Source organism: Rattus norvegicus, chromosome 18, assembly GCF_021556685.1.
Source record: "Rattus norvegicus strain SHRSP/BbbUtx chromosome 18, alternate assembly SHRSP_T2T, whole genome shotgun sequence".
NCBI lineage: Eukaryota > Metazoa > Chordata > Mammalia > Rodentia > Muridae > Rattus > Rattus norvegicus.
In genome coordinates, this window is record NC_141551.1 from 42,541,069 (window position 1) to 42,567,139 (window position 26,071).

General features: G+C 42.0%; 1 long non-coding RNA gene and 1 pseudogene across 1 annotated transcript in view; both read left to right on the top strand.

Moving 5' to 3' along the window:
- The window catches only part of LOC108348790 (uncharacterized), a 133,154-nt gene that overhangs the window by 88,943 nt on the left and 18,140 nt on the right, over window positions 1-26,071 (top strand). The window lies entirely within an intron of this gene.
- Window positions 9,793-10,631, top strand: LOC147999779 (large ribosomal subunit protein uL10 pseudogene; annotated as a pseudogene).

Sequence of the window (26,071 nt, forward strand, 5' to 3'; positions counted from 1 at the left end):
TTATGGACCCTGCTCTAGTGGCGGTGTGTTGGTTGATAGCCAAAGTTAATCTTTAAAACAGTGTTTTATCTGTGCTTGTGCTCGCAGCCAGCTGTGATAGGCTGGGGAAGATTTAAATTTTGCTTGGGAGTAAGGAATCTTAAAGGCAGAGTTTCAGCCGGTTTGACACTTAGTGCGTAGCTGCCTAAAAGGTCAGAAAGGCTGTCAACAGGCTATAAAAAAAAAGGGACAGGCTGTGTTAGAAATGCTACGGGAAGGAAGAATGATCTAAAAAGGCTGAGAGCTAGGTGGGAGAGGACTATAAGGAAAACAAGAACAAGAAAGGAATTTCTGACATTTGCTCACAGAAGGAGAGCGCTCATTTAGAGAAGTTCTTTAAGGAAGCTTGCCTTATCTGCTGTCTTTATTCCAAGGGAGGAGTCAGTCTCCAGCACTAAATTACTTTTCTCGTTGGTCATCATTAACATGGAGAGTGCCTTTGGTCCTATTCCCACAGCAGCCAGTTCCTGCCCCTATGGTCAAAATGCCCCAGGTTGGGGGACAAAAAGAGCCCCTAAAATAGTTTCAAAGAATCTACAACAAGCTGTAAAGAACTTTGTTTTGTTGTGCCAGTCAAAATTTAGAATTCAGGCTTTGGCAGTGGCCAAGGTCAGGATTAATGTTTTCTTTTCCATGGGCCTTTTAAACCTAGTGAGACAGTTTGGTAAAGGGCTACTACTGAGGTCCTGATAGCCCCAGGTGAACTGGTTACGATTCTTTTGTCAGCCACCTGGCATCTAGCAACCAGGTTCTAACCATCTCTCCATCCTTTTGTTATTAGTTGTTACTAAAAGCCTAGTGCCATTTGGAGGCTAGTTCTCTTGAGAGACAAAGCCACGGAGCTGACACTGAAGAGAGATGCTCCTTGAGGGAAAATCTAAGTCTAGAGAGATAGTCGATAACAGATCGGCTGCCTCTCTGCTCACCTTTCCGTTTCATAGACAAAGCTTGTGCTTATTTGTACAATGGCCTTTTCGTTCCAAGAAAGGCCTCCTGGTTTAGCTGTGTGACTAAATGCTGTTTGCCCTCTTCAGTAGACCTCTATTCTCAAGATTCTCTTATTTTCTCACCATCCCATTTGAGATGCTTGTTAGTAACTGTTACAGGTCTTCTTTACCACCGAGGAAAGACAGAATCCTACTAGAGGCCAAAAAAAAAAAAAAACAACAACAAGGTTCCAACACAGATAGAAGGCCCTCACTTCTGCCTGCTCTCTTCAGACACCTGAAGGTAGGGAGTGCCAGGTCTGCCGCCAGGCTCCAAGGGTGGGTCTCTGAGGGGCTGGAAAATGCCCCACCAATCTGGCTAAGATAAGGAAAAGATATGAAGAGAAAGTTACAGAAATTTGAAGGGTTAAGCTAAGTCAGTGAGAGAGTTATTGTAAGTTGCAGAGAAAATAAGTTGATGCGTGGTTCAGGGTCTGTGCAGAAAAGTGGACAGCACCTAATAGCTGTAGAAGAAGATGCAGAGAGACTGAAAAGAAAGAAAGAAAGAAAGAAAGAAAGAAAGAAAGAAAGAGGTAAAAAGAGCAGGAAGCTAGGGAAGAAAAGAGACAAAAAGAAGAGGAAATTAGAGAGCTAAAGAGAGATAAAAGACGAGAGAGGAACATATACTGGCCACAGTAGTTAGGGAACCTAGGAAGATAGTACCTGGCAACAGAAGAGAATTCCTGGCTAAAGATCAGTGTGCCTAATACGAAGAAAAAGGACACTGGGTCAGGGACTGCCCAAGAAAGAACAAGAGGGGCCACTGGAGAGCTTCTTGGTTCTAGAGTGCTGGCTATGTACAGAGATAGAAGGGAAGTGTGGATACAGGGACCCAATGCTCTGTGCTCCTATGCCCCCCAGTGGGCCAATATCCAAAGACCTTGAGTGCAAGGGACTACTGGCAACGAACAATACTTATGGACTTCCCGAAGAACAGTGGACCTTGGGGTGGGCCGGGTAGCCCACCCACTAGTTCATGGTCATCTCTGACTGCCCCTATCCCTTGCTCATGAGAAAATTGCTCTCCAAAATGGCTTGCGTGGGCTAAAATGACTGGGTGAGGCCATGTGTATGCATATCTACAGACTGTGTATGTGGAGCTTAAGACCTGTCTCAGTGCACCAGTACCTGATGCTGGGAGATGTGTGGCTCAGTGCTTTTCTGCCTGGAACACATCACTCCTGCCAGCCGGGCACTAACAATTATCACCCAATCCAGGACTTAAACTGTGATAGAGTGGCTGATGTTTTGCCTTTGAATAGAGTGTCCCAAAAGATGGGACCACTGGTCAGCTGCCATGGACTAGATTCTCCACCGGTTGGGGACAATCTGGTCACCTTGCTGCCCAATCCGGACCTGGAGCCACCACAGCACGAGTGTCAAGCACTGGCAGAAGCCCATGGGTGGAGGAAAGACCTCTGCGACTGGCTGATTGACCCCTGCTGAAGGCCGAGGCTACCTTGTCTACAGACGGGAACAGTTCTCTTCATGAAGGTCAGAGATAAGTGGGTGCTGCCATGGTGGACAACACGATGTCATCTGGGATGGCTGAACCTCAACCCCCCAGTACATCAGCACTGCAGATGCCTTTACCATCTCTTGGATGCCCTGGTGAAGCCAACAACTGTGAGTACTATTCATTGCTCAGGATATCAGGAGGGAAGAGATTCAGTGGCATGGGGCAATAACGAAGCAGATCAAGTGGCTCGAAAAATGGCTATGCAGGATCCTATCCTGGTTGCAGGCCTGCAAGAGACAGCCACTGAGAACTAGGATCGGACTAAGGGATGGCCTCACTTAGAAAAGGCCCAAATTGCTTAAAAGATAAAGGGCAATGGCACACTTGCCATTGGGGGAAAGCTATACTCCCCAGAGAGCAAAGAAAAGACTCACTTTGCCAAATACAGAAATGGACTCATTTAGGAGATAAGAAGTTTGTCCAAGTAGTTAAGGTGTATGTAACAGACTTTAAGATTTTAGTCAGAGAGACAGTAGAAAGTATAAGGTATGTCAATAAGTGAATGCTTAGCAAGCAAACAGGGCAAAGAGACCTAGAGAGTTTAGTGAAAAGTCGAAGTGAACTTCACTGAGATAAAACCAGAAAAATATAATCACAAGTATCTCCTAGTGCTTGTAGATACTTTTTCAGGAATAGATAGAAGCTTTCCTCACCAAATGAGAGATGGCCTCTGCAATCATCAAGAAGATACTGGAAGAAATCTTCCCCCGATTTGGAATGCCCAAGGTAATCTGGTCAGACAAAGGCCCTACTTTCGTTGCCAAGGTAAGCCAGGGTGTGGCCAAGTATTTAGAGGTTGATTGGAAATTACATTGTATTTACAGACCTCAAAGTTCAGGACAGGTAGAGTAAATAAATAAAATTTTAAAAGAGACCCTGACCAGATTAAATTGACCATGGAGACTGGCGCAGACTGGGTGACACTCCTTCCCTCTTGCTCTCTTCAGAGCAAGAAATACCCCTTCCAGATTCAGCCTTACCCGCTTTAAGATCTTATATGGGGCCTCAGCCCCCCCCCCCCGACTGTATTAGATGATGTTACTGAACCAACATGTCATAGTGCCATAGTAATAATGATTTGTGTGCCAGGCTAAAAGACCTATAGGTGATACAGAAAGAAATCTGCTCACAGTTGGCAGCAGCCTATGCCCCGGAGACCCCTGAGACATCCCATCAGTTCCAGGTTGCAGCTACACTGAGCCCAGACATTCGAGCCTCGCTGGAAAGGACTGTACCTGGTACTGCTGACCACCCTGACAGCTGTCAATTCTCAGCCCTCACCAGCCGTGTACTAGCTGTTGGGGCTGAGAGCTGGGACCTAGAGGGAAATTCAGTCATGTTTGTCCTGGGTTCTATCAAGATAGGTGTGGGATAGGCTTGATTTCCATTACAAATGATGTAACATTGCATATGTTAGTACTCTTAACACTTCTTGGGACTGTGCCTCAGGGATCACAGTCTGTATAAGCTTAGAAGTTCTAAAAGCTAGTCATGACCTTGGTGGATAGGCTTGGATAGTGTCCAGATTAGAATCCTCATGTTAAGACAATAATACCAAGCTGTTATGCTAGATGAAGCTGAGTTCTCCATGAAGTTCTAAGATTAGAACTATTAACAAAAAAAAAAGAAGTGGGGAATGTAGAACTAGAGTTTCATAAAGGTTACTCATTGTCAGAGCCTGAATGTACAGAACTAGAGTTTCATAAAGGTTGCTCATTGTCAGAGTCCGGATGTGCAGAACTAGAGTTTCATAAAGGTTGCTCATTGACAGAGTCCGGATGTGCAGGGCCGGACGTGCCTGAGGGAGAGCCAGAGATAGGACTTGCCAAACCAGCTATCAGCCCCAAGGACATTGACCATCTGTAGCCACCCCCTCCCCTTCCTTCACACCCCTGAGTGAGATGAGCCACCCTACCTGCCTGCCGAGCTGCTAGATAACACATACTCCTTGCTGATGTCATTTCGAGCCGAATTGACCAATCATGTGTAACCGTGCGAATGCCCCTTACCTCCCCTATATAAACCCCCGAGTTTGGAGGCTCGGGGTCGATTCCTCTGTCTCCTGTGTGAGATACGTGTTGACCCGGGATCCCGCTACGACCCGGGATCTCGTTAATAAAAGCTACCTCTTGCTGTTACATCAAGAATGGCTACTCGTGATTCCTGGGGGCACCCCACCCCGCGATCGGAGCGAGAGACGAGGCTCCCCGTTTTGGGGTACGCTCTTTCACCAGCTCTAAGGCATTTTCTCAATTAGTGATGAAAGGTCGAAGGGCCCATTGTGGGTGGTGCCATACCTGGTCTGGTAGTCTTGCATTCTATAAGAAACAGGCTGAACAAGCCAGGGAAAGCAAGCCTGTAAATAACATCCCTCCATACCTCTGCATCAGCTCCTCCCTCCAAGTTCTAGCCCTGTGTGAGTGAATTCCTATCCTGACTTCCTTTGGTAATGAACAGCAATGTGGAAGTGTAAGCTGAGTAAACCCCATCCTCCACATCTTGCTTCTTGGTCGTGATGTTTGTGCAGGAATAGAAACCTTGACTAAGATAATAACCATCTTTTGAAAAATTTTAATACATAATCTTTTTTCTAAATTGTTATTGTTGTTGTGCTTGAGGTAGGGTCTCACTATGTAAAGTAAGCTGGCCTGAACTCACGGAGTTCTGCCTCAGCCTTCCAGTTGGTGGGATTAAAAGCTTGTCCCATCAAGCCTAGTAACATATTTTAATTGAATGTCCATGGACTTAGTAGTCATATCCACCACATTGCTAGCCATTCATTTCATAGCGATGAAATAATTCTTAGTGAGAGCCCAAGTATGTAGATTACAGCATAATGCAATTTACAAACAGAGGGCTGGAGAAAGTTCAGTGGTTATGGCAGTTTGCAGCATCCCTTAAGATGCTGGCAGCCTCTCCTTCTACCTCTGGACATGATGGATCTTACAGTTTCTCTTCACATCCAAGCATAAGAATGTGAGCACCTAAAGCCACCTATGGGGTGTACATCAGGAGCCACAGGCGAACTTCCTGCAGGATGTAGTTGCTTGAGTCTACTCTGGCTGTCTGCAGAGAGTTCAATAGTGAAGACTTCCTTATGACTACCAACCTGAGATCTGATCACAGGGCTTTGAGCACAAGAAATGCCCAGCAGAGCCAAACCTATACAATCAAGAGATCCACAAAAGCTATTTTGTTTTATATCATAAGATTTTTCAGAGTCGGGTGTGGGTGGGTGGGATGCTGTTGTGTTGAGATTGTTCACAGAAGTATCTATCTGGACTTCTTTCTGGGAAGCATTTTCAGTATTTATTAGAAGACCCTTTCTACATATGATATGATCATTTGTTTTGAGCAAGAGGATGACTTTGAGAAGTCTAAGGAAATGGTAAGAACAAATGTATAGAGGGGAGGTAGTAGCACACCCTTTGTATCCCAGCACTCAGGAAGCAGAGGCAGGTAGATCTCTGTGAGTTTAAGGCCAGTCTGGTCTACAGAGTGAGTTCCAGAATAGCCTGGGCTATACAGAGAAGCCCTGTCTCAAAACAAACAACAAAACAAAGACAAAAAACCAAAAAAACCTAAAAACCAAACAAGTGTACAGATTACTGAACTGCCTAGGACACTGAGAGGAGCTTAAACTTAAGCAGATCAGCTGTGCTGAGGCCAATGATGACCAGCTAGAAAGTCTATTCTTCTGGCAGCTTCTTGTGTTTGAGATTTAAGGCAGGTGTCTGACTCTGCTAAGTAATCTTAATTGTTCTGCATAAGCTCACAGCCTTATCAACTAATTAGAACACCAGGGTGCTTCCCACTTGTCTCCACATTCGCTAATTGGCTTTGATCATGCTCACCCATTCATCCACAGATCTATCCAGCTAAGTGTTAAAATGATTACAGAGCCAAACACCATGTTTCCTTCTCTTGCAAAGCTTAAGGTATCTTCCATACCTAAACATGGAAGAAAGGAAAAAAGAAGCAAAAGAAAAAAAACAGAAAAGAGAGAAAATAAAGAAAGAAAAGAAAAGAAAAGAAATGACTTATGGAATAATGTGACTTCTTAGTGCTTCAGGTGTTAAGAAAGAATGCTTGGGAAATTCTACTCAAGGAGGGGACTGTCCTTAGAACTATCTTGAATTGCTGAAATGATCTGACACCATAATGACATCTTAAAAATTGACTGGTTTCTTTTATTTTATGAAATAAAAATGAGAGCAAATAACTCAGTGACACTAATGTACATGTATAGGATCTGATCTAAGTGCTGTGAACAGATAAACTCATTTAAAAAGACAGCCAAACCTTCCACAGTCATTTGCAGTAAGTAGTGCATTGTCCCGATGTTCAAAGGAGCTGCAGAGTCACTAAGTGACCTGTGTTCATAGAGGAGGAGGCAGCAGGCTGGAATTCAGACCTAGGCAGTCAGCACTAACCAACACAACAGTGCCTCTTATTATAAAGCTTAGTGGTGTATAAGTGACTTTAATTTTTTAAAATTGATTTATTCATCTTTGATCTATGAATGTTTCACCTTCAAGTATGTATGTGTACCACAAGCATGCTTGGTGCCTGCAAAGGGTCAGAATAGGCCATCAGATTCCCGGGAATGGGAGTTATGGATGGTTGAGAATCATCACATGGGTGCTGGTAATCGAACCCTGGTCTTCTACAAGAGCCACTCTTAACCTCATTCAGCCCCAAATGAATTTTAAAATAACAAGTTGGTAACTCACGTCTGTCTCATTTGTATATTAGCTTGGATATCATTGTATCTACTAGAAGTTTTATTCATACTTTGTATTTTAACATAGGGCTAAATTGATTTTGATTGCCATGAATATTTTGCTAAGTAAGATGGTATCTGGATGCCATTATATCCCCAGAGACCAGTAACTCAGTAAGTGACTCAGTAAGTTTACCTTTCACTTGCCACTTTTGTAAAACTGCAGATTATTTGATTAAGCTCAAAACCCAAGATTGAGCCTTTTAGCTTTTTTGTTTGTCTTGTTTTGTTTTTGAGACAGTGTCTCACTATGTAGCTCTGTCTGTCCTAGAACTCCCTAGGTAGACCATGCTGGCCTCAAACAGAGATCCTCCTGTCTCTGTTGCCCAAGTGCTAGGATTAAAGGCCTGTGCCACCACTGCCTGGCTTACAGTTTTTAACCTTCTGTCACGGCCTTTGTTTGAACACACATATCTGGTTCACACAGGAAGAAAGCAACTTGTAGTGGAAAGAATATAGAAGAATCTTCCTGTGGTGTTTTCTACTCTTGCTCTGCTTACATGCTCCTGTCTTAATGCTTGCTGCAACCTAGGCAGAGATATGCCCCTCCCTCACTCCCCCACTGTTTACTGGGTTGTTTCATTTGATCCTCCAGTAAACTGTATCCAATTCTAATCTCTTATGGAAAAAAACACAGCTTAATTAGTTTCCAATGACAATTAGAAAATGATCTCAATACACGAAATTCATCGTTAAGTGGACTAGGCACAGTTGAAATTTTGGATCCCTTTAATATAGGCAATGGTAGCAGTGAGACTTACTATTTATTCAGAATATACTATTTTTCAGGCTACAGGCCAGGGTTTATCACCCTTAGTCTTTTTTTTTCAATCCCTGAACCACACTCACAGCCTCTCAGCTATTCTTCAAAACAATCATCTGAAGTAGGAACTATTGAAATCTCACTTTAAGAACTGAAAGAAGGGCTGGGTCAATGGCTTAGAAGGTAAAGGACTTATGCACAAGCAGGAAGACCTGAGTTCTGATCTTGGGGACCCAAGTCCAATGCCATCATGGCATTTGCCTAAAAGTCCAATGCTAGGGCATCCTGGGAGTTCATTGACTCGTCAGTTTAACTGAAATAGTGAGCTTCAAGCCTAGTAAGAGATCCTAAAAAATGGCCTGGAGAGCAATTGAAGTTGTTCCAACATTGACTTCTTGCTTCCATATGTACTCACACTGTGACATGTGCAGACGAAGTTGACACAACAGGTTCAAAGATTGTTAGTAACTTATAAGAGCCACAGCATAGGCCATTAGTGTTAGAGGCAAGACTTTAACCATCTTGGGTCCTAGAGGAGTGGTTTGTCACCCTTTGAGGACAGTGTTCACTAGGCAAATGTAGCTATGTTCCTGCTTGATGGGGAAACTGGCAGTGTCACACTCAGAGTTCACCCACCATGTGCCTTCCATTTTGGAATTAGATGTTCTTATTTCATATGTGGTAACATGTGCCTGTAATCCTACAACCCTGGAGGCAGAGGCAGGAAGATTTCTGCAAATTGGATGCCAGACTGTTTTACAAAGAAGGTTCTAGGCCAAAAGGGATACATAGCAAGATCCTGCCTAAAGAAACAAAATCAGAGGTTGGGGATTTAGCTCAGTGGTAGAGCGCTTGCCTAGCAACTGTAAGATCCTGGGTTTAGTCCTCAGCTCTGGAAAAAAAAAGACAGAAAAGAAACAAAGTCAAAAGTAAACAAGAGAAAAAGGTATTACTGTTTGGTGATGTTCCAGTGAATCTAGCAGAAGCTTTAGAATAGTGCCGGCTGTTTTGGTGAGTGGTTCTTCCTGCTCCAGCCAGCTGTGCTGTACTTTGGAAATCCAAAGCTTCTGGAGAGCTCCACAGAAGGAATTTTAGGATACTATTTCTTTTAAAAATTATTTTGTCTGCTTCTCATGCGGAATACTGATTTCTAAAAAGTGCTGTCAGATCTCCCTCAATCCCAGTCTAAGATTTTTCTGTCTTAATTAACATACCAATAGACACTACAGGATTAGTAAAAGATCGCCCTTGGAAGATACTGAGGGTGCGGGTTCCTCTGCCCTCTCCTCCTCTCATTTCTTCCTGTTTCATCTCACAGTTTAGAATTCAGTGGGTACCCTCCTGATTGCAGTCCTGAATATATGTGCACTGGCAGCAGCTGCTAGGGGAATAGCCAGGAGACAGCAGATGTGTCAACAACTAGGGTAGATTCAGCTTATATTGAAATTGCTTTTCAAGTGAGTCTTAGCCAAACAGCTCACAGACACCCTTATGTGTTACTTTATTAAGCTAAAAGGTTAGTTAAAAGTGCAATAAATATATGCTAGGCTTAATGAGCGTTAGAGAAATTTCTAAAGTGTAATGACTTGATTGGCAGATTAAGTTTAAAAAAATAAATAAAAATATGAGTTGCATTTTTCTTGTTAGATATCCTCATTAGAGTAATGTCTTTAAAGCCTGTGTCAATTCCTGACTCACCATCATGATAACCACCGAAGACAGGGTGACCTGGAAGTGCAACTACTTCCTTAAGATCATCCAATTCTGAGCTGATTACCCAAAATGCTTCATTGTGGGCACAGACGCCACAGATCCGATTGTTCCTGGAAGGCTGTGGTGCTGATGGGCAAGAACACCATGATGCTTAAGGCCGTCTGGTGGCATCTGGACAACAAGCCAGCTCTGGAGAAAGTGCTGCCTCACATCCCGGGGATTGTGGGCTTTGTAGTTTACCAAGGAGGACCTCACCGAGATTAGGGACATGATGTTGGCCAATAATGTGCTGGCTACCATCTGTCATGGTGTCACCACCCTGTATGAGGTCATTGTGACAGCCCAGGATACTAATCTTGGGCCTTAGAAGTCCTCTTTCTTCCAGGCTTTAGGCATCATCGCTAAAATCTTCAAAGGTACTACTGAAATTCTGAGTGATGTGCAGCTGACAAAACCCGGAGACACAGTAGGAGCCAGTGAAGCCACCCTGCTGAACACACTGAGTATCTCTCCCTTTTCTTTTAGGGTGATCATCCGGCAGGTATCTGACAATGGTAGCATTTGCAATTTGGAAGTGCTTGACATCACAGAGTTGACTCTGTACAGCTGCATCCTAGTGGTGTGTCTGAAATGTTGCCAGTGTTTGTCTGCAGGTTGGTTACCTCACTGTTCCCTCTGGGCTATGCACTATCATCAGTGCATACAAGAGAGTCCTGGCTTTGGGGACAGTCAGATGAACATATAGGATTTGATCTAATCCCCCCAAAGCAACCAACTTAGTCAACTTAATTTGAGAAACATGGAAATAAAGGTTTACTTGTTTTATAGCAGAGGGAGGTGTCCGCACAGGCTCTAGTCACTGGCCTTGCAATTTTCCCCAGATAGAAAGGTCATTCTAGTCTTAGGTCCCATCACTTGAACCAAGACTTTGAGAATGATGCCCAAGCTAGATTTAAACTGAGAATCCTATTAAACTCATTTGAGGCTCAACATAGTGCTCTGGAGGTTGGGAGCTCCCTGAAGTAGTTCTTTCAACTTAACAAGCAAGACTAAGGAATGCTGATTCACAAGGATTTCCTAGAGGCAAGCAACAAGTCTGGGTGTAGAAGGTTACAATGGTTTTTCCTTTTCCATATGTTCACACTTCTAGTGACACGGACACATTCAGCTATCTCATTTACCCTTAAGATGTGCTTTATGTAGGAACACCCTAGTACTTCCTGCATGGACTTCACATGTGCAGATTCCATGTTTTTAATGAACTAAAAACCTTCTTGCTGGTAGAAAATACCCAGGTAGAAGATCACACACTCAGTTCACCATTCTTATAAGTGAGGGAATTGAGGCTGGATAAAATGCAATGACCTGGTATCCGTCCCAAGCTAGTGACTGGACTAGCTGATACCCTGGCTTACCCTTTGCCCTTTGTCTCTCTGGCAAACTCTACAGCAGTGCTTAGGGATGTGGATGAATGTCAGAATCATCTAGGGAACTTGCTACATCCTCCTCCTCATCTGTATGTAGGTCTCAGGCAGGGCTGGCCATCGTGTCAGTGAGCTTTTACCTGAACCTTTGTGATGTCAAGCCCTCTGGGTTGTAAATGCTGCCATTGTCAAACACCTTTTGAAATGATCAACCCAAAGGAGGAGGGAAAGATGTCCAGATAAACAGAAAGCCATATGGATATAAGACAGCATAACCCACTGTTTCTCACTCACTTGTGCCCTCTAACATGGGCACTCTTCTTAGGAGTTTGTACCTTTCTGCCTACGGTAGTCATCGACAGTCTCTCTTACTATCTCATCTACCTCTTTTCTTTCAACTTTCATCTTGAATTATTCTCCTACTTCCATAGTTTCAAGTATATTTGCTCCTTTACAACAGGGTTATGAACATCTCTAGATGGGAAATATATTCTAACTTTTCATAATTATGACTGTGACTGTGTATAAATTATTAACCAATATGTGTAGGTTGAGCATAACTTCTACCATTTTGACTGACACATGTCAAAGGAGCATATCTGAGTTTCTTACTTGTGGATACTTAAAAAAAACCAAAAAAGATGTCATTGTTACTGTTTTCAGCAGCAATGCTTCCTTTTTCTGCTGGGTTTTTTTTTTTTTTTTTTTTGCACAACAATCATTTTTTTATTTTTATTTTATTTTTCCATCTTTATTAATTTATATTTCAAATGTTATTCCCTTTCCCGGTTTCTAGGCCAACATTCCCCTAGCCCCCCCTCCCCTTCTCTATGGGTGTTCCCCTCTCCATCCTCCTCCTATTACCGCCCTCCCCCCAATAATCATGTTTACTGGGGGTTCAGTCTTGGCAGGACTAAGGGCTTCCCCTTCCACTAGTTCCCTGACTAGGCTATTCATTGCTACCTATGAGGTTGGAGTTCAGGGTCAGTCCATGTATAGTCTTTGGGTAGTGGCTTAGTCCCTGGAAGCTCTGGTTGGTTGGCATTGTTGTTCATATGGGGTCTCAAGCCCCTTCAAGCTCTTTCAGTCCTTTCTCTGATTCCTTCATCCGGGGTCTCATTCTCAGTTCAGTGGTTTGCTGCTGGCATTCGCCTATGTATTTGCCATATTCTGGCTTTGTCTCCCAGGACAGATCTACATCTGGTTCCTGTCTGTCTGCACTTCTTTGCTTCATCCATCTTATCTAATTGGGTGGCTGTATATGTATGGGCCACATGTGGGGCAGGCTCTGAGTGGGTGTTCCTTCAGCCTCTGTTCTAAACTTTGCCTCCCTATTTCCTCCCAAGGGTATTCTTGTTCCCCTTTTAAAGAAGGAGTGAAGCATTCACATTTTGATCATCTGTCTTGAGTTTCATGTGTTCTAGGCATCTAGGGTAATTCAAGCATTTGGGCTAATAGCCACTTATCAATGAGTGCATACCATGTGTGTTTTTCTGTGATTGGGTTACCACACTCAGGATGATATTTTCCAGTTCCATCCATTTGCCTATGAATTTCATAAAGTCATTGTTTTTGATAGCTGAGTAATATTCCATTGTGTAGATGTACCACATTTTCTGTATGCATTCCTCTGTTGAAGGGCATCTGGGTTCTTTCCAGCTTCTGGCTATTATACAATGATCATTTTTATTTTATTATTTTAATTTTTTTTAGACTTTCTGAAACGCCATTTGCTTTCTTTAGCCAGGGCCGGCTCTAGCCAGTTGTTGCTTAGCAATAATAATGGCATGTTGAGACTCATCTGATGGACTATGAATACCCTAAGCAGAGCTGGTCAAGGGCAGCTGGTTGGTTAATTGTGGCCTCCAGTCGCCACCAGGAGATCAGTGGTTGTGGGGAAAGAGAAGGCCAGGGCTGCTGCAAAATGTATTGCAAATTGCATTTGCGGTGCAAATGCACATCTCAGAAATTGAGTAGAAATAAAATCTTAAGATAGAGACCAATTCCATGTCTTTGAAATATCAGTGAGCTACCTGGCCTAAAATAACATATTCTTTCTGAGAGCCTCACAGATTATTTACAGTGTGTCTGACTCCAGGTTTCTACAGTTCTCCATGGATGATGGATGGTGATGACTAGTGTACCGACGTCGGCAGAAGGGCCACCTGAGGAATGGCCACTTGTAAAATGTCACGTTTAAACACAGTCATTTGTGAACGATTGCAGTTTATATTTGTTGCCTGCCTTTTATTATTATAACTTGGAATGAACTGATTATGTTCATGTGCCTGGGGCCTTTTGGGTCAAGTCGAAGTCCACAGTGGCTCAGAAGTGCTGCATGCTAAAGCCCCTCCAAATAGGATTTCTGTTGGAAACCCCGGGACTGTTTGCTTGCATTTATGGATGCTAATGCTGCTGGAGGGAGACTCAGCATCTCTGTCCTTTGAGCCCCACAGCTTTGTGGTCACGTTGCAACTAGTGATGTTGTGAGAGCCATACAGAGTGTTGTCCTTACCGAGTGTTTCTGTTGTTAGACTGACATCATTGTTACTATTTCCTAGAACACCAGCCTCGAAAGTCTCCTCAGCATAGGACAAAACAGGTTAAAGCATTTGAAATCAATGAGAAACATGAGCATAATCCCAACAGGAGAGGAAGAAACTGGGATGGCAAACAGGCACTCTATGTCCACTGTCACCAAGGAGGCTCGTGGTGTTAATATCTTGCTGTGAGTTAGAAATTCATTTTCAGGAGGCTCACCTGGTTAGAAAGACCATGGCCAGAGGCAGTTTATTTAGTAAGACTTGGTGCTTGGGTGTTTAAATAAATCAGCCTACATATAATTAACTTACACTTCCATTGTCTTCACTAAAAGACTTTCTTTTCCCTCTGTGATTTTCTACCTTAATTTATTCTTAGATTTAGAGATACAAATTTTCAAATTGCCGTCTTCCAAGCATTTGCTCACTAGTAAGAAATTCTGGCCCATCAGTCTCAAGAAAGTCACTAAAAGAATTTGAGGATTGGTTTTGATTGTAGGACCCACTGGTTACAAGTAGACACCTATTGCTGTTGTGTCTAGGGTGTTTGCTATTTCACAGACTTTTAGAACCTCAGGGACCTAGAATGCTGGTTCATGAGACAAAGCAGAGTCAGGAGCAAGGGAAAGATGGGAAAAACTGCAAAGAGAAATGGAAAAATAATGTCGGAACCATGTATCTGTAAGACCACACGCCATTCATTCTCTTTACACACCATACAACCAGACCTATATATCTTACAGTCTGACCCTGATGATGCTCAAAATCCATAGTGGCTGCCCCATGCCTACCTAGTGGAATCCTCAGACTGCTTCCTGCCTTTAAAGACCTGCCCCAGCTGTCATTTTCATCCTAAAATATTCCCTCTTCTTTGCACTGCTTTCAGTTTCTGTGTGTCTACGGCTACACTGGTCTCTCACAGCTCCGTGGTAAGTCCCGTGTTGTAATGGATCAGTTTTGACCACATTTATATAATTCACAGCATTGATCTTTGCCCTCTCCCCTCTTGAGAGAAATCACTAATGCTTCTCTTCCTCCCTAGAGCCAATTACTAAGTTACATGGTGGTAAGTCTACAGCAGTTGGAGGTGAAAGCAAACTGCCCTAACTAGGCAGGTAATGCCCCAGAAGTGAGCCCCAGCTGAGCTGTCGCCTCCTATCACAGGCTTTGCCTATTGCCTGTGTTGAACTGGACTTTGCCCCGAGGATTTGATCACGTTTTCCTTCCTGCTCAGCATAGAGGCCATAGAGAGGCCCCCAAACCACCCAGTTCCTCCTTATATGAACCTGAGCTAACCCAACAGTTCGCCCCTCACCTCCATTAAACTGTATAAACTTGTTTTGACCTTATCATCATTTCTAAGCCTGCCTAGGCTGGACAGCAGGCCGCACACAGCTTAGCTTGCTTTCTGATTACATTCCGATCCTAGATAAGTCTCTGTGTATTGCCTAACTCTCACTTGCAGGCTCCTCAAGTTTGCCTTTTATCTGGTTCATTCATGGATTTCTGCACTTGTGTGATGTTTAGCAGAAAGCCAAACTGTTCACTTTTGACAGTAAGGGATTTGAGCATAATCTGGGAAACCTGCTAGAATATTTTGTTGGAAGTCTTGAGAAGAAAAGCAATTGTTAGTCACACTTTGGATGCTAAATATAGGTAAGGAACTTAAGACAATAAATTTAGAAAAACTGACATAAATTTAGTATGTGCTTTAATGCTGAGCATCTTGCAGATAAATGAATTATCTTTGCTTCACGTTTCCAAGCAAAAAAACAGTTTTGTGGAAAATGTGTTGGGTATTTTATCTATTCATTCATTCATTTAACAGACTACTAAGCTGCCACTACTTTCTAGAAGTCGTCTAAGAAGCTGAAAGGGGCAGAGTACATAAAACAAGACAAAAGCCCCTTCCATGAGGGACAATCCCCCTCTATTTTTCCACTGGGAAAGCCAATATTTAAGCAAACTGTGTCATGGTAGGAGGTGAGAAGTGCTCAACTGAGAACTTGGGTGGCCAGGATTGGAAGGCCAACAGAGGTATGGCTGTAGAAGAATGATGTGAAGAGATGACTAGCAACAGATGGATGAATTGCCCAACCAAAGACCATCTATACAGTGGGATACTATTTAACCTTTAAAGCAACAAGTGCTGATGCGTGCTATAACACGAAGGGATTTCTAAAATACAAGGTTATGTGGAAGAGTATGGACACAAAAGGTTGCATTTTATATGATTCTATTTAAGGGGGATATCGAAAACAGGTAAGTCCATGACTCCATGAATGGCTGCCAGTTGCTGTGGGATGGAGAGAGGTTGCTTAATTGGTATGCCTTTTTCCTAGGGTGGGATGAATTAAATATTTTGGAATTAGATTGTGGCGATTGTTGTAGAACACTGGGAATATGTCAATGTCATTGAACTGTGTTTTCAAAGTAGTTCATTGTGCATTATACAAATACTACCTAGGTTAATAAAACTGCTAATGTGAGTTAAAGTTGCTGGGCTTGACTAGAAGGGTGGAGGTGGGTACTTGTGTGGGCAGTTCAGGCAACGAGAGTTTTCTGTGCTTTTCTCTGAAGCAGTGCATGGGAAGACTTCTCTTTATCTTTCCTCAGAGACAATGGTTGTGGGCCTAGGAACTGGGGCAAGAGAGTTTGCTGCCCTCCGCTGGCAGTCATGGTGTCTTCTTCTTGCCCTGTCATAAACAGCTGTGCAAGGTAGTAGTGTGTCCTTGGTAGGCGACTGCATAATTTGGTGAGAATTTCTTTTTTTTATTGTCCTGACCCTCTTTTAGCTTTTTATTTTTAATTTTTACATTTCTTGTTGTTTTGGAGGAAGGGACTTAAGAGAATGCTCATTTCCCATGAGTTTGGAGGTCAGATCTCGTTTCTACCAATCCTCCTGTGTTGACCAATTTCTCAATGGCTTTCCTTGACGAAGTTCTGAAAATTCTCAAGGATTTCGTCTTCTTCGCTCTCAGGGAGCTGCTTATTTGCCCACTCCTGTGCCAGAAGTCACAGAGTTGACATGTCCTGTGTCTCCTGGAAGAGTCTGCCTACCTGGAATCTACATTCCTTGGCTGCTCACCAGGCTTGTCTTCATGGCGGTTTCAATGTTATAGGTTTGTTTTTCTCTTTTCCTGTTGTTAGATGGAGAACGATGCAGCTTTCTATAGTCTACATGAAAAAGGAGCTCTGGAATTCTACTGTACTCTTTAAAATTTTATATTACTTTTTAACTGATCGTAAAAGTTACATTTATCTATGGGGTACTATGTGATATTCTGGAGCATGTATTCTTGTAATGTTTAAATGAGGCTTAATAAATCAGTTTAAATAGACATTTAAATGCTTAAATATCTCCTCAGTCATTTGTCATTTCTTTTTGGTGCAATCATTCAACACAGTTTTCTCTAGTGTTTTGTAATATGCAGAAATTATTATCAACAGTTGCCTTACTGTGTAATAATAGCACACTAGACTAGCTTATTTCTGTGACTCAGTACCCATTGACTAAGTTTTATGAGTGTCTCCTAATATTCTACTCTCTCTAGCTTCTAGAAGTCACCCTTTATTTTTAATGATGTTTAAGTGTGTATGTAAATTTAAGTGTCAGTGCCTGTGGAGACAAGAAGTGTCAGATCCCTTGGAGCTGAAGTTACGGAGGACTGTGAGCCACCTGATGTGGGTTCTGGGAATTAAACTTGGGTCCTCTGGAAGAGGACTCTTAACCACTGAGCCAGAGCCATCTTTCCAGCCCCTCGAGATTTATTTGTTTTATGTATGAGTGCTCTCTGCCTGTATACCTGCATGCCTGAAGAGAGCATAAGAACTCATTATAGATGGCTGTGAGGCCGCCATGTTGTTGTTGGAAATTGAACTCAGGATATTTGGAAGAGAATCTGGTTCTCTTAACTGCTGAGCCATTTCTTCATCCCCTCCCCTACTTTTTTTCAATATTAAAATTTATTTCTTTCCATTAATTTATTTATTCATTTTACATCCTGATCGATGCCCCCATCAATCACCTCACACAATCTCTCCCTCCACCCCATTGCCTTCTCTGACAGGGCAGGGGCCCCCTTTGTGTCCTCCCTACCTGGCACATCAGTCCCTTCAGGGATTGGAGCATCCTTTCCCATTAAGCCCACTTAAGACAGCCCAGTTAGGGGAGTGCATCCCACAGACAGGAAACAGCTTTAGGGGCAGCCCATGCTCCAGTTGTTGGGGACTCACATGAATAGAGCTGTATATCACATATATTGTGCCGGGGCCTCGGTCCAGCCCATGTATGCTCTTTGTTTGATGGGTCAGTCTCTGAGAGCCACAAGGGTCCAGGCTAGTTGACTCTGTTGGTCTTTCTGTGGAGTTCCCATACCTTTCAAGGCCCTCAGTCCTTCCCCTAACTCTTCTATAAGAGTTCCCGAGTTCCATTAAATGTTAGACTGTGGATCTCTGTGGATCATCTGTGTTAAGTAGCCCAGGCTGGCCTCTACCTCTTGATCTACTTGCTTCAGGCACCGTCATGCTGGGATTACAGGTGTGTACCATCACATCTGGCCTTTACCTTTGGCTTCTCTGAGATCAAGGTTGAATTGATCACTTTGGAATTTTGAGGTTGCACATAGTCAGATCAATCATTTCTTTTCTTTTTACATTTTTTCCTATGTGATAACATTTTTTTAGGAAAGAAAAAGAAATCTACACCAAGGAGATATAGCTGTATGATTTTACATTTTCATATTTATATCTTTCATCTGTCTGGAATTTGCTCAAGGGTAAGATTTAAAATGCAGCACTGTGCACCTGTGCGTCATTCCCAAGCCCCAAGATGTTCTGCCTTGGAACTTTTGTTATTTAATCTGAGTCTATTTTCACATACAAAGACCCCAAGATCTAAAAAGCTACATTGTACATCTGCTATTCGAGGAAAATATATAATAGATGCTGGCTTTGAGAAAGCAATTTGTTTTGAGGTTATGCTTTACATAGCTCACTAGTGTTTATGATGATTATGGTTAATTCTCTTGAATTTAGAAATGGTTACCCTCGTTTATGTTGTGTGTGGTTGCATGAGTAACACATGCCGAGGTCAGAAGGACAGCTTGCAGGAGTGGGTTCTTTCTTTCCATTGTGTGGGTTCTGGGGATCAAACTAATGTTGTCAGGCTTATGGGCAAACTCTTGGACTTGGTCTACCCTCTCGCCAGCCCCTCACTTTAATGTTTAAAGATGTAATAACACTATTATTATTATTATTATTGTAAAGGTTACAATTCTCTTTAGTTTTTCCTTAAATTCCAATGCTCCAGTGCTCCCAGTTCTGTATTGTACTGGTAATAACAGATAGCTGTGCTTCTTTCCTTTTTTACTGGTAAATGAAGAGCTTTTTCTGCAGAGTGAATGATATTATTGCTACTGTTGCAGTGTTGGGAACTGCATCAGGGCCTTGTGTGCGAGGCAAGCATTCTGCCCTGTGCTTCAATCACAAGCCCCAAATGAATGCATTAAAATATTAATATACTATTCTTATTAATTTATCAAGATGGTCAAAAACTCGAGAATAAATTTAAATCTAACTGAATTCAATGAATGCTTTAGTAAGTACTCAGTTTTCAACTGTCATTAGATTTCCTAGTATCAAAATGTTTTTCGAATTTAGTAATTCCATTAGATCAACACCGATTATTAGTATTCTCTTGCACTCAGTTCTCTTCCACTCAAAATCTGAAGTGTGTTTGGTTTTTTATCATTTTACCAGTGCTAACTTTTTGTTAGCATGGAGAGAATTGCATTTCATTATGGTAGCTTCCTAACCGAATTTGGCTTTGGTGTTTCTTGGTTTCTCTCTTTCTCCTCCCCATCTTCTCAGCCTCCCTTGCTTTTGGTCCCCTATGCCAGTGTCTTCCTTTGCCCTCTCTCAGTAAGTAAGTGCTCCCCCCCCATTTTTGTTCCTCTCTCATGGTCTCATATCTGTAGGAGTCAGAGGAACCCCTGAGTGAGCAAGTCCTGAATAAACAGGCATTGTTGAAATGGCACAGCCATGTCACGAACTCCAGCCGTCAGATGCATGAGACATTGGACAAGCTGGCTCCCTATATAGGATAGGCTCAAGAGAGGTGGCCATACTCCTCAGGAGTATGGGTATGGTTGCTTATAAATGATTGATCAGTGTGTGTAGAGACTAGAAATTGCAGCTTTCTCCTCACAGCTATTTATAGACTGAGACTGCTCCCAAGGGAGACTTCTTACCTAGGCTAGCTAACTCCTCCTTCAAATCTGTACTCAAAAAACATATTGAAGTTTTGGGTTATGATAGCTAGAAAACTCCCGTCTGATCCCAACCTTACCATATGTATATCTGTGTATATCTGTCCATACTTTACTCCTTGTCCACCCCTATCCAGGATTCCAGGACCCAAGCCAAGGTGGTCACAGCATGTATAGCATAGTTGACACCTACTCTCATACCCTCATATTTACATGCATACAAACATTGAAAGTTAAGATCTGCATTTGAATAGAATGTGCAATTTTCTCTTTTTGACTGGGTCACCTCATTTCAAACGCTACTTCATTTTCCTTGCAGACCTCATTTTTCTCCACAGACAAGTACAACTCCATTGTGTGTGCACATGCCAAGGTTTCATTACCCATTCTTTTTTCTGATGGGCCTTTCAGCTCGTTCCATTTCCTTGCTATTGTGAAGAATGCAGCAGTAAACATGCTAATTTGGCAGGCTTAGTTTCAGAATTATTTTTGCATCTTTAAATCAATTAAAAAGTCATACTCTGCTTTTGATGTTCTGAAACTAATTACTATAGAATTTATCGTTCAAAAATATTAAAGGCTCATTTTAAAAACAGCAGCAGCCTGGTGTCATAGTGAATGCCTTTAATCCCAGCACTCTGGGAGGTAGAAGCAGGAGGATCACTGATTTTAAGTCTTTCTAGCCTGGTCTACAGGTTAGTTCCAGGATGGTATGAGCGACGCAGGGAAACAAAACCAAAAACCATCATTTCAACTTCTTGGTACCTGTCTTATTCAGATATTATAATTGGTTTTGGGTTAAACATTATAACTTATGCTTCTTGCATATTATTTCAACTCTAGTTCTGGTTACACTTCCTTTCTTAGTTTCTTCCCCTCCCTGATAATTCTTTCCAAAATTTGTCTTCAGTGGGCACATTTAAATAAATATCCAGTCCTGAGGTTAGCCTCAGTTCTTTTTATTTTTATTTATTTATTTATTTTTTTTATTAACTTGAGTATTTCTTTTTTTTTTCAAGTGTAGCTGTATCTTTATTCAAATTTATTTTTTAAATTTATTTATGAATTTACATCTTAAATGTTGCCTCTCTCCCACTCACCTGCAGAGTTCTTTCCCCATTCTCCCCTCCTTTCCCCTCTGAGGGGGTACCCCTCAGGTATTCCCCCCCACTCTGGGACATCAATTCTCTACAGGATTAGGCCCATCCTTTCCCAATGAAAGGGATATGTGTGGGGCAGGAGGGCTCAGACAAGCCTTTATATGCCCTTCAATTGTTAGCTTTGTCTCTGGGAGCTCCTAGGGGTTTAGGCATTTGAGACTATTAGCTTTCCAATGGGGTTACCATCACCTTCACTTTCTTTAGTCCTTTTCCTAACTCTTCCATAGGTGTTTCCCCAACCTCCTTCTAATGTTTAGTTGTGGGTATCTACATCTGTCTCAGTAAAGCTGCTGGGTAAAGCCAGCCTCTCAGAGGACAGCTATGCTAGGCTCTTGTCTGCAAGCATAACATGGCATCAGTAATAGCATCAGGGCTTGGTACCTGCCAATTGGAATGGGTCCCAAGTTGGGTTAGTCACTGATCCGTCATTCCTTCAGTCTACTTCTCTTTGTCCCTGCATTTCTTTTTTTTTTTTTTTTTTTTTGCTTTTAGTGCCTTTATTTATTTATTTTTTTTTAATTAACTTGAGTATTTCTTATATACATTTCAAGTGTTATTCCCTTTCCCGGTTTCCGGACAAACATCCCCCTCCCCCCTCCCCTTCCTTATGGGTGTTCCCCTCCCAACCCTCCCACCATTGCCGCCCTCCCTCCATAGACTAGTTCACTGGGGGTTCAGTCTTAGCAGGACCCAGGGCTTCCCCTTCCACTGGTGCTCTTACTAGGATATTCATTGCTACCTATGGGGTCAGAGTCCAGGGTCAGTCCATGTATAGTCTTTAGGTAGTGGCTTAGTCCCTGGAAGCTCTGGTTGCTTGGCATTGTTGTACTTTTGGGGTCTCGAGCCCCTTCAAGCTCTTCCAGTTCTTTCTCTGATTCCTTCAATAGGGGACCTATTCTCAGTTCAGTGGTTTGCTGCTGGCATTCGCCTCTGTATTTGCTGTATTCTGGCTGTGTCTCTCAGGAGCGATCTACATCCGGCTCCTGTCGGTCTGCACTTCTTTGCTTCATCCATCTTGTCTAATTGGGTGGCTGTATATGTATGGGCCACATGTGGGGCAGGCTCTGAATGGGTGTTCCTTCAGTCTCTGTTTTAATCTTTGCCTCTCCCTTCCCTGACAAGGGTATTCTTTTTCCTCATTTAAAGAAGGAGTGAAGCATTCACATTTTGATCATCCGTCTTGAGTTTCATTTGCTCTAGGCATCTAGGGTAATTCAAGCATTTGGGCTAATAGCCACTTATCAATGAGTGCATACCATGTATGTCTTTCTGTGATTGGGTTAGCTCACTCAGGATCATATTTTCCAGTTCCAACCATTTGCCTACGAATTTCATAAACTCGTTGTTTTTGATAGCTGAGTAATATTCCATTGTGTAGATGTACCACGTTTTCTGTATCCATTCCTCTGTTGAAGGGCATCTGGGTTCTTTCCATTTTCTGGCTATTATAAATAAGGCTGTGATGAACATAGTGGAGCACGTGTCTCTTTTTTATGTTGAGGCATCTTTTGGGTATATGCCCAAGAGAGGTATAGCTGGATCCTCAGGCAGTTCAATGTCCAATTTTCTGAGGAACCTCCAGACTGATTTCCAGAATGGTTTTACCAGTCTGCAATCCCACCAACAATGGAGGAGTTTCTCTTTCTCCACATCCTCGCCAGCATCTGCTGTCACCTGAGTTTTTGATCTTAGCCATTCTCACTGGTGTGAGGTGAAATCTCAGGTTTGTTTTGATTTGCATTTCCCTTATGACTAAAGATGTTGAACATTTCTTTAGGTGTTTCTCAGCCATTCGGCATTCCTCAGCTGTGAATTCTTTGTTTAGCTCGGAACCCCATTTTTTAATAGGGTTATTTGTTTCCCTGCGGTCTAACTTCTTGAGTTCTTTGTATATTTTGGATATAAGGCCTCTATCTGTTGTAGGATTGGTAAAGATCTTTTCCCAATCTGTTGGTTGCCGTTTTGTCCTAACCACCGTGTCCTTTGCCTTACAGAAGCTTTGTAGTTTTATGAGATCCCATTTGTCGATTCTTGATCTTAGAGCGTAAGCCATTGGTGTTTTGTTTAGGAAATTTTTTCCAGTGCCCATGTGTTCCAGATGCTTCCCTAGTTTTTCTTCTATTAGTTTGAGTGTGTCTGGTTTGATGTGGAGGTCCTTGATCCACTTGGACTTAAGCTTTGTACAGGGTGATAAGCATGGATCGATCTGCATTCTTCTACATGTTGCCCTCCAGTTGAACCAGCACCATTTGCTGAAAATGCTATCTTTTTTCCATTGGATGGTTTTGGCTCCTTTGTCAAAAATCAAGTGACCATAGGTGTGTGGGTTCATTTCTGGGTCTTCAATTCTATTCCATTGGTCTATCTGTCTGTCTCTGTACCAATACCATGCAGTTTTTATCACTATTGCTCTGTAATACTGCTTGAGTTCAGGGATAGTGATTCCCCCTGAAGTCCTTTTATTGTTGAGGATAGCTTTAGCTATCCTGGGTTTTTTGTTATTCCAGATGAATTTGCAAATTGTTCTGTCTAACTCTTTGAAGACTTGGATTGGTATTTTGATGGGGATTGCATTGAATCTGTAGATTGCTTTTGGTAAAATGGCCATTTTTACTATATTAATCCTGCCAATCCATGAGCATGGGAGATCTTTCCATCTTCTGAGGTCTTCTTCAATTTCTTTCCTCAGTGTCTTGAAGTTCTTATTGTACAGATCTTTTACTTGCTTGGTTAAAGTCACACCGAGGTACTTTATATTATTTGGGTCTATTATGAAGGGTGTCGTTTCCCTAATTTATTTCTCGGCTTGTTTCTCTTGTGTATAGAGGAAGGCAACTGATTTATTTGAGTTAATTTTATACCCAGCCACTTTGCTGATGTTGTTTATCAGCTTTAGTAGTTCTCTGGTGGAACTTTTGGGATCACTTAAATATACTATCATGTCATCTGCAAATAGTGATATTTTGACCTCTTCTTTTCTGATCTGTATCCCTTTGATCTCCTTTTGTTGTGTGATTGCTCTGGCTAGAACTTCAAGAACTATATTGAATAAGTAGGGAGAGAGTGGGCAGCCTTGTCTAGTCCCTGATTTTAGTGGGATTGCTTCAAGTTTCTCTCCATTTAGTTTAATGTTAGCAACTGGTTTGCTGTATATGGCTTTTACTATGTTTAGGTATGGGCCTTGAATTCCTATTCTTTCCAGGACTTTTATCATGAAGGGGTGTTGAATTTTGTCAAATGCTTTCTCAGCATCTAATGAAATGATCATGTGGTTCTGTTCTTTCAGTTTGTTTATATAATGGATCACGTTGATGGTTTTCCGTATATTAAACTATCCCTTCATGCCTGGGATGAAGCCTACTTGATCATGGTGGATGATTGTTTTGATGTGCTCTTGAATTCGGTTTGCCAGAATTTTATTGAGTATTTTTGCGTCGATATTCATAAGGGAAATTGGTCTGAAGTTCTCTTTCTTTGTTGTGTCTTTGTGTGGTTTAGGTATAAGAGTAATTGTGGCTTCGTAGAAGGAATTCGGTAGGGCTCCATCTGTTTCAATTTTGTGGAATAGTTTGGATAATATTGGTATGAGGTCTTCTATGAAGGTTTGATAGAATTCTGCACTAAACCCGTCTGGACCTGGACTCTTTTTGGTTGGGAGACCTTTAATGACTGCTTCTATTTCCTTAGGAGTTATGGGGTTGTTTAACTGGTTTATCTGTTCCTGATTTAACTTCGATACCTGGTATCTGTCTAGGAAATTGTCCATTTCCTGAAGATTTTCAAATTTTGTTGAATATAGGTTTTTATAGTAAGATCTGATGATTTTTTGAATTTCCTCTGAATCTGTAGTTATGTCTCCCTTTTCATTTCTGATTTTGTTAATTTGGACGCACTCTCTGTGTCCTCTCGTTAGTCTGGCTAAGGGTTTATCTATCTTGTTGATTTTCTCAAAGAACCAACTTTTGGTTCTGTTGATTCTTTCTATGGTCCTTTTTGTTTCTACTTGGTTGATTTCAGCTCTGAGTTTGATTATTTCCTGCCTTCTACTTCTCCTGGGTGTATTTGCTTCTTTTTGTTCTAGAGCTTTTAGGTGTGCTGTCAAGCTGCTGACATATGCTCTTTCCTGTTTCTTTCTGCAGGCACTCAGCGCTATGAGTTTTCCTCTTAGCACAGCTTTCATTGTGTCCCATAAGTTTGAGTATGTTGTATCTTCATTTTCATTAAATTCTAAAAAGTTTTTAATTTCTTTCTTTATTTCTTCCTTGACCAGGTTATCATTGAGTAGAGCATTGTTCAATTTCCACATATATGTGGGCATTCTTCCCTTATTGTTATTGAAGACCAGTTTTAGGCCGTGGTGGTCCGATAGCACGCATGGGATTATTTCTATCTTTCTGTACCTGTTGAGGCCCGTTTTTTGACCAATTATATGGTCAATTTTGGAGAAAGTACCATGAGGAGCTGAGAAGAAGGTATATCCTTTTGCTTTAGGATAGAATGTTCTATAAATATCCGTTAAGTCCATTTGGCTCATGACTTCTCTTAGTCTGTCGACATCACTGTTTAATTTCTGTTTCCATGATCTGTCCATTGATGAGAGTGGGGTGTTGAAATCTCCCACTATTATTGTGTGAGGTGCAATGTGTGTTTTGAGCTTTAGTAAGGTTTCTTTTACATATGTAGGTGCCCTTGTATTTGGGGCATAGATATTTAGGATTGAGAGTTCATCTTGGTGGATTTTTCCTTTGATGAATATGAAGTGTCCTTCCTTATCTTTTTTGATGACTTTTAGTTGGACATTGATTTTATTTGATATTAGAATGGCTACTCCAGCTTGCTTCTTCTGACCATTTGCTTGGAAAGTTGTTTTCCAGC